Raw genomic sequence first — 7,714 nt, forward strand, 5'->3', positions numbered from 1 at the left:
GTCTCCGAAGTCCATTATAGCACTCTGTATGCCTTTGCATAGCTGGGTACAAATTTTTTAAAATATGTTTGAAGACACTGGAAATTCATCAAGGCAGGAGGCTCTGAAGGGCCAAGGTCCCAGATGAAAGGGAAGCATGTTGAGGTGAGGCCAACATTCTTCATGGTCTGTCCCGTGGAGGATATTTACTGACTTGTGAGAGGCAGCCAGACTCAGTAGGAGATAGTGCCTAAGAGATAGGAGGCTGAGAAGAACTTTCAGTAGTCTACAGTCCTGAGGAAACAAAAACTGGAATTTAGAGCCTGTTAAGGAGGAAGGGCCTGTTAAACAACACAGAATGTTATTAGGGTCCCTGAAGAACTATATTCTAGGACTAAAGCTGTATTGGTCAGGGTTTAATCAGGAAACAGAAACCACAGTCATTTGAAAAGGGATCATTTAATATAAATAAGTATTGTGCTCACTTTGGCAACACATGTACTAAAATGATACAGAGAAGATTAGCATGGCCCCTGCACAAGGATGACATGCAAATTCATGGAGTGTCCTGTATTTTTATTTGCAAAAATAAAATAAAGAAGCATTAACTCTAACAGGGTATTGGCATACTAAGGGATTAGCTAGTAAGAAGAAATGAGAATTCTAAAGGACACAGGAACAGCAAATAAAAGAAAACCCCACTACTCCTAGGACTGAAATAGCTGTGAAGTTGGCCAAGCAGATGCCAAAGCGAGTTATTCATGGGGAGGTGCCTCAGCAGTTGCAACAGGCTGAGAAGCCACCCAGAAAGGTGCCAGGGGAAGCTTTTGGCTGCTAGGCACTGCCGACCACTTTGCACTGCCTGAGTGTACACTGAAGAAGTTGCACATGCTGCCGGAGTAAGGCAAAGGAGCAAACCAAAACCAGGAAGATGGACTTCTTCCTCCTCCCGTGTTCCTCCAACACCCACTACTGACAGTGCTTAACACTATGCCAGCTGGCAAAAGAGATCTCTCTATCCCCTCTTATCTGCAGGGATATGCTCCACCCCCAGTGGAGACCCGAAACCACAGATAGCACCAAACCCCAGCCAAAGAACACCAAAGTTACATTTTCTTTTCTTTTATTAGACAGGGTGTCACTCTGCCACCCAGACTGGAGGGCAGTGGTGGGATCACAGCTCCTTGTAGCTTTGATCTCCTGGGCTCAAGTGATCCTCCCACCTCAGTCTCCCAAGCAGCTGGGACTACAGGTGTATGCCACCACACCCAGCTAACACGTTTTCACTTAAAGCAGTACTTTATGGTTTCTTATTGGCATATCCAAATTGCTAGCATCACTATTCTTTGCTTTGGGACCATTATTAGGTAAAATAAAGATTACTTGAACACAAGCACTGACATACCTGGACAGTTGATCTGATAACCAATATCACCACTAAGTGACTAACAGGCAGGTATTGTAGACAGCATGGATAATTCCCTTGATCGCTCTTTATACTTCACCTAACATCCATCTCTTTCCCTCCCTTCACTACTAAACCTCTTCTTTTTTATTTGTTTATATTTATTTTTGCAGAATCAGAGTCTCCCTATGTGACCCAGGCTAGTCTCGAACTTCTGGGCTCAAGCAGTCTTCCTGCCTCAGCCTCCCAAAGTGCTGGAATTACAGTCATGAGCCACAGCACATGGCCTAAAGTTCACTTTTTTTTTTTTCTTTTCTGAGACAGAGTCTTGCTCTGTCGCCCAGTGGCACCATCTCAGTTCACTGCAACCTCCACCTCCCGGATTGAAGCAATTCTCCTGCCTCAGCCTCCCGAGTAGCTGGGATTGCAGGCGCCAGCCACCATGCCCAGCTAATTTTTGTATTTTTAGTAGAGATGGGGTTTCACCATGTTGGCCAGGCTGGTCTTGAACTCCTGACCTTGTGGTCTGCCTGCCTCAGCCTCCCAAAGTTCTGGGATTACAGACATGAGCCACCGCGCCCGGCCTAAAGTTCACTTTTTAAGATGTTGAATCTCATCCAAAAGCACCCTCCAAGCAGACCCATAAAATGTAACCATCACAAGGTCCTTCTCCCACACAATGGGAGCTTGCTCACCACGCCTCTCCTTTCCAGCTCCAATGCAAACACAGCCAAGAAGTGCAAGAGAGTTAGTGCCTCCAGATGAAATCCTCAACCAATGAGTGCAGACACTGGCAGATGAATGTTCCAGCCTCCCATCCTTCATATGGACAATTCTGGGAGGCATTCTTTAAATTTGGAGTCTCTACTGGAAAGGAGCCTCCATTGCCTACAATAACAATCTCAATCAAACATCCTCATATTGGCTTTCTTGCCTTCCCTAGTTCACACTCTGTTCCCTCGCTGCTGCTTCTTAGGATTCCCTCCCCAAAACACTACCTCTGTTAAATCCAAGCTCAGGCTCTTCTTTTTGGGAAACCCAAACTTAGACGCCTTCTCAGTAGCAGCTGAGTCTGATGAGTATCTCCTCCCTTGGCTATCCTGGTTCTGCTCCAGCCTCTCTCACCTCAGTTTCTCTCACTGGTTTCTCTTCTGCTGGTCTGACTTTGGAGATGTAGTGTTTTCTGTCCTCTGCCTTCTTCCCTTCTTCCTCCATAGACTCTCTCGGTTGGTGTCGTTCATTTCAGCATAACTCTCACCACTTCCCTGCACTGGTCTCCTGTCTTCTCCTGCCTGCTAGGGATCCCTTGAGGCTGCAGCACGTGGCTCTCACACAAATATGTCCACATCCAAATATAGCCCATTCCCACATAATTTATCTCTTCTATGTTCCATACCTCAGTGTCATGGCATTACTATTCTCTCAACTTCCCAGAATAGAAACTTTGAATATTCCTTCCTTCTCATCCCCAGGTTCTTCTACTAATACCTCAGAGTTATTTCTAGACTGAGTTTCTTCCTCTCCATCCCTGCAGGCATTAACTCGGTTCAGGTCCTCATCACCTCTCACTTGAATTGCTTTAACTATAGCCTGCAGTTTTCCCTGCCTCCAGTTCTCCCCATCTCAATTCATGCCCCATGTAGCCACTGGTTTGGGCCTCCGAAGTCACAGATCTGATCATGTTGCAACATAGCTCAAGACCATTCCACAACTACAGATATTAAAACAGAGCAAAACCTTTTAAGCCAAAGTTCCTGGCAGAGAAGAACTTGAGAAGGCATGTATTCAAATGAAAACGGTGGTCATTTATGTACCCTTACTGCTCATTTGGGGCACCTCTCTACCTCCACACCAAAGCTGTTTGTGGAGGGCACCTTCTTCCATCCAAAACTTGGTCTAAGTTACACAAATTCCCTGTTGGTAGTTCCCTTATCAAAGGTGAGTCAATCTTACACTTTCAAAATGAACTTTCTTAAAAACTAAAGAAAATCCAAGAAGTACACACACACACACACACACACACACACCACACACCATAAGCAGGAATATCTGAACATTTAAAAATGAATAGATCTATTTTTTTAATCATAACAGGTAGAAATATAAAACCCAAACTCTAAAACTTAGAAAGAAGCATAAGAGAAAATCACTGTAACCTTGGATGAAGCAAAAATTTTTTATAGACTACACCAAAAGCATCGTCTATAAAAGAAAAACTTGACAAGTTGGATTTTGTCAAAAGTAAAACTTTTGCTCTTTGAAAGACACTGTTTAGAAAATGAAAAGACAAGCCATAGGGAGCGAGAAAGTATTTTTAAATGATACATCTAAAAAAGAACTTGTATCCAGAATGTATAAAGAACTTCCAAAACTCGGTAATCATAAAACAAACAATCCATTAAAATATGAGCCAAAAATTTGAACAGACACTTCACCTAAGGAGACATATGGATGGTGGTAGGGCACAGTGGCTCACGCTTGTAATCCCAGCCCTGGGAGACCGAGGTGGGCAGATCACCTGAGGTCAGGAGTTTGAGACCAGCCAGGGCAACATGGCAAAACTCTGCCTCTACTAAAAATACAAAAAAATCAGCCAGGCGTGGTGGCATATGCCTGTAGTCCCAGCTACTAAGGAGGCTGAGGCACGAGAATCACTTGAACCTGGATGGTGGAGGTCGCAGTGAGCTGAGATCATGCCACTGCACTCTAGCCTGGGCAACAGAGTGAGATCCTGTCTCAATTAAAAAAAAAAAAAAAAAGATATATGGATGGCAAGTAGGCACATGAAAACATGCTCATATTATTGGTCAGTGGGGAAATGCAAATTAAAACCACAATGAGCTACCTATCCAAATAGCTAATAGTAACAGGACTTGAACATAACAAATGTTGGCAAAGATATGAAAGAACTAGAGTTCTCACACATTTCTGGTGAGAATATAAAATACTACAACCACTCTGAAAAACTATTTCGCAAATTCTTTTTTTTGGGTGAGTCTCACTCTGTCTTCCAGACTGGAGTGTAGTGGTGTGATCTCAGCTCACTTTAGCTTCCACCTCCCGGGTTCAAGCGATTCTCCTGCCTCAGTCTCCCAAGTAGCTCGAATTAAAGGCATACACCACCACACCTGGCTAATTTTTGTGTTTTCAGTAGATACCAGGTTTCAACATGCTGGCCAAGCTAGTCTTGACCTCCTGACCTCAAATGATCCACCCACCTTGGCCTCCCAAAATGCTGGGATTAAAGGTGTGAGCCACTGCACAGTGGCCTATTTGGTAAATTATGTAAAAGTTAAATATATGCTAATATGGATTGGGCGTGTCCCCAACCAAATCTCATCTTGAATTATAGCTCCCACAATTCTCACATGTCATGGGAGAAACCCGGTGGGAGGTAATTGAATCATGGGGGCAGGTCTTTCTCATGCTGTTCTCATGGTAGTGAGATCTGATGGTTTTAAAAAGGCAGGTTTCCCTGCACAAGCTCTCTCTTGACTGCCGCCATGTAAGACATCTCTTGCTCTTCCACCATGATTGTGAGGCCTCCCCAGCCATGTGGAACTGTGAGTCAATTAAACCTCTTTCCTTTACAAATTGCTCAGTCTTAGGTATGTCTCTATTAGCAGCATGAGAACAGACTAATACAATGCTTACCAAATGATTAAACCATTCCACTCCAAGATATTTACCAAGATTGAAAGCGTATGTCATAGACTTTTACATGAATATTCATAGAGGCCTTATTTGTTGCCAAAATACTTTGATCATGAACAAGTAAATGGATGAAGAAATTGTGACATATCTGTACAATGGAACACTACTCAGCAATAAAAAGGAATGAACTATTGATACACACAATAACATGAATGAATCTCAAAATAATCATGTAGAGTGAAAGAAGTCAAAACAAAAAGAACACACGTTATGTGATTCCATTTATATAAAATAGAAAATGCAAATCAATCTAAAGTAACAACAGGCAGATTGGTGGTTGCCAAGAAAGAGGGAATAAGCAGCATAGAAGGGCAGAAGGGATGGACTGAAAGCACAAGGAACCTTTTGGGAGTGACATGATTTGGAAGTTTGTCCCCTCCAAATCTCATGTTGAAATGTGATTCCCAATGTTGGAGGTAGGGCCTTGTGGAAGGTGATTGGATCACGGGAGTGGATCCCTCATGAGTAACTCAGCACCACCCTCTTGGTGATGAGTGAGTTCTTTCTAGATTAGTTAGTTTAGGTGAGATCTGCTTGTTTAAAAGAGTCTGGAACTTCTCTCCTCTCTTGCTCCCACTCTCACCATGCAATTTGCCTTCTCTCCCTTTGCCTTCTGCCATGATTGTAAGCTTCCTGAGGCCCTCACCAGAGACTGAGCAGATGGGGGTGCCATGCTTGTACAGCCTGCAGAACCATGCGCTAATTAAACCTCTTTTCTTTATAAATTACCAAGTCTCAGATATTCCTTTACAGTAACGCAAAAATGGCCTAAAACAGGAGATGAATATGTTCACTACTTTAATTGTGGTGATGATTTCGTGGCTATATGAGTGTGTCAAATTTTACCAAATTGTACACCTTTAATATGTATAGTTTATTGAATGTCAATTCACATCAATAAAACAGTTAAAATATTTAATTAAAAAAACTAATAGTCTTACTTGATTCAAAGTTCTTCTTCTTTCTGATTCTGTCAAAGGACTTTGCCCAAAAAGGAAGGTAGCTAAAAAGAGCATAGATCAGGGTTTAAAACCCTGCTCTGCCACAAAGTCATTGTGTGACCTCAGGTTGGTTACTCTCATGGCCTTTTCCATTTCTCATCCGTTGAATGGGGCTAATGATATTCTGCCTCACAGGTTTGTTGCTAAACTTAGAATGAGATGACAGGTGGGAGAGAGCCCCTAGCACATCCTTGGCTCCAGTGTGTACAGATCAGGCCCTATCTCTGAGGAGATTAGATTCCTTTCTGTTCCCCTCCTTTCCCTTCTTTTCCTCTTTCCTTTCAGATCAGGATCCTAGTTACAAAGACATTCAGGGGAGAAACAATGAAGAGGAAATAGGCCAAAGGGTGTGTCTTGGGTTGTGTTCGCTGAAAACAGTGCCCCTGAGACCCGGACTTGAAACTTCCTGGAAGGGTGACCCCAGGGATCAGAAGGGAGGGAGCAAAAAATGTGAGTCAGGGAAGGAGAAAATGCCAATACAAAGGTGCATTTTGAGCTAACTACTGAGGTGGAGCTCAGAGCAGATCCTGAGGAACTGCAGAACCTCAGAAAGAACAGGAGGCTGGGCACTGGCTTGTTCCCTCAAGTAGTTGAGGGTTGCCCTCAGAGCACTGATGCGCCTCTCCTCTCCCACACTTGTCTCAGCTGAGGGAGAAAGGCAGAGACAAATCCTCTTGGATGGGATCCTGGCAACGTTAAGGGATGGCTCACCACAGCTGCAGCTCAAATCAGAGGCAGCCTGAGGACACACAGCCCAATGCACCCCAAGTGGCTGCCTCAGGCCCAAAGCCCATCCTTGGGTCAACAGCATAACCCTTTTAGCCTTGTTGAGCACCTTTGCACCAGGCAACAGACATCCAATACTTCTCAGCAGAGAAACCAGAGACCCTCGGTTAAAGCCCTCTCTCCTCAAGAACACAGGCAGGGAGGGACACACTGCCTTCCTCAGTCACTCCCTCAGAACAGTTGTCTGGGAGAGAAGAGAGAGACCTGAGGGGTGAGTTGTTAAAAATGTCCTAGGATGAAGGGGTGGGGCTGGAAATTTTCAGGAAAAGGGAGAGGGAGTTATTTCATTGAACAGTAGTTAAATCCATTTTCTCTGCTCTACAAATAAATTGTGAACTAGGTATGTTCCTCAGACTGGAAACATAGCAATGCTTATTGTGATAATACCTATCACCTATTGAGCATGTAATATTTGCCTGGAATTATGCTATCTTCTTTTTTTTTTTTTGAGACAGATCTCATTGTGTCACCCAGGCTGGAGTGCAGTAGTGCAATCTCGGTTCACTGCAACCTCCGCCTCCCGGGTCCAAGCGATTCTCCTGCCTCAGCTTCCCAAGTAGCTGGGACTACAGCCACCCACCACGCTCGGTTTTTTTGTTTTTGTTTGTTTGTTTGTTTTGTATTTTTAGTAGAGACGGGGCTTCAGTATATTGACCAGGCTGGTCTTGAACTCCCGACCTCGTGATCCACTGCCTCGGCCTCCCAAAGTGCTGGGATTACAGGCATGAGCCACCATGCCCAGCCCCCTGTGGTCTAACCTATTATCATGCTGAGCCTTGCTATGTTCTTTCATCCTCATTTCATTTCATCCTCAGAACAACCCAATCCA

The 7,714-nt window shown here is 44.0% G+C and overlaps 1 pseudogene; it reads left to right on the top strand.

The window, feature by feature from the left end:
- Window positions 1-456: 456 nt before the first annotated feature.
- Window positions 457-557, top strand: LOC111552949 (annotated as a pseudogene).
- Window positions 558-7,714: the final 7,157 nt, after the last annotated feature.

Source organism: Piliocolobus tephrosceles, chromosome 6 (genome assembly GCF_002776525.5).
Source record: "Piliocolobus tephrosceles isolate RC106 chromosome 6, ASM277652v3, whole genome shotgun sequence".
NCBI lineage: Eukaryota > Metazoa > Chordata > Mammalia > Primates > Cercopithecidae > Piliocolobus > Piliocolobus tephrosceles.